The sequence below is a fragment of the Rhagoletis zephyria genome, unplaced genomic scaffold (genome assembly GCF_001687245.7).
Source record: "Rhagoletis zephyria isolate East Lansing unplaced genomic scaffold, Rhagoletis_zephyria_1.1 Rzeph_scaffold_04979, whole genome shotgun sequence".
NCBI lineage: Eukaryota > Metazoa > Arthropoda > Insecta > Diptera > Tephritidae > Rhagoletis > Rhagoletis zephyria.
The window spans coordinates 34,921-36,837 of record NW_016162062.1 but is presented as its reverse complement, the minus strand read 5'-3'; positions in this window follow the sequence as shown (position 1 = coordinate 36,837).

Genomic DNA, 1,917 nt, shown 5'->3' with positions numbered 1-1,917 from the left:
ATGAAGATGAAGATGAAGATGAAGATGAAGATGAAGATGAAGATGAAGATGAAGATGAAGATGAAGATGAAGATGAAGATGAAGATGAAGATGTAGATGAAGATAAAGATAAGTAGACTGTTGTGATCGACCTGTAATTATCGAGGGAGATTTCAACGTCAACGTTTTGCTGGCCGAATCTGATGAACTGACAAAATTGTTTAAAAAATAATTTTTACTGGAAATGGTTAATGGTGGAAATGATCCAACAACCAAAGGAGCGGCTACCATTGATGCAGGTTTTTCCAGAAATATTAATATTGAAATAAAACATTTCATATCTTACTTTAGTTACCACGATCTACTAGTTTACATACATATCGTTTTCTCAGCCAAAAATAATAATTAAACTTTGCAGTTGGTTATAAAAAATAAAAAATTAAAGGTCGTTAAAAAAAATTTAAATAAATATGTTTTTTGTATATTAGAAAATATGTACATTTGTATGTATATAGCACATTTCTTTCTTTCTGGTATTTCCTCAATTAAGTTTCACTTCTTCCGCGCGTAGGGACAACACGCACTGAGGTTTTTTTTTAACCAAAGGGTTAGGTTATAAAATATAAAAAATAAAATGAAATAAAAACATAAAACCTTAACAAAATAGGAAATATTGCAAACGTTTATAAGCAACATTTCATAACGGTCAAACCAATCATAGACGTCAAAATTTTATACCAGTTCATATTTAAGAAGGATTAAGTAATAATCATCCGCCGCTGAAAAAGTTTCAGCCCCACGCAACTTAATTCGGCCAAAAACCATTTTTCGTACAAACGTAGTAGCACTTTCGTTTTCATAAAAACATAGAATATAAGGGAGCGATAAACATAGTAACCTTATTTTCTATGATCTTTGGTTATGTTTTTTTCTTTCAAACTGGTAGTCTCGCTGTATTGCAGTCTATTATTCTTGCTACTTTTTTAAGGTTTTTATAATTATTAAGTTTGTTTTTGATGTGTATACATCTCTGGTTTCGGTAGGGGTAAAATTTGCGAAGCTGTAACGCGTCTCCCAGCATAAAATTTTGAAGGGCTTAGCATGTGTATTTCAGCATAAATTTTTTATTTTCATTAGAAGCACCCGGTGTTTGTTTGCCAAATAATTGCATACATTTAGGCATATGCATAGCAAGAGGAAATGCGCTGTAATTGATTACTACTTCCGATTATTTAAACACCGCACGTGCATACGACTTTGTACCTATGTATGTACATAAATATGTATGGACTCATTTGTTGCAACTGGGCATGAATCACGTAACTTTGAAGCGATAATCGTTCAAACGATACTGACAAAACGATGCACAGTGGTTCGGATAGCAGATCTAGCTGGACGAAAGTCAAAATTTGTTTCTTTTTAAAATACTTAGTGGTACTTGGAATACATTCCTGACAATACATTCAAATAGAAATTGCATTTATTAAAGCATTAACATATGAAAACAAACAAAAAAAGGCAAGTAAACGCCGCCTATTTGGGAACTCTATTTTGAAAGCTGAAATTTAACTTAAAAGATTGCTAATTGCACTCACAGATATTTGCATAATTGCAAATTGACTTTATAAACAAAAAATTACACTTATTCCGCTATAGACACAGAGGTGTGTTAAAACAGAAAAATACTTGGAGTTATAAAAACTTTGGTTATGAAAGAGTTAAAAGAAAAATAGTACCTCGCGAATTTTCCGCTTTCTGAAATTCTTCTTCTTATTTGGCGCTGTAACCGCCTAAGCGATTTTGGCCGAGTCCAAAACAGCACGCCAGTCATTTCTCTTCTGTGCTAACTGACGCCAATTGAAAATGCCAAGTGAAGCCAAGTCCTTCTCCACCTGGTCTTTCCAACGCAGAGGAGGCCTTCCTCTTCCTCTGTTACCA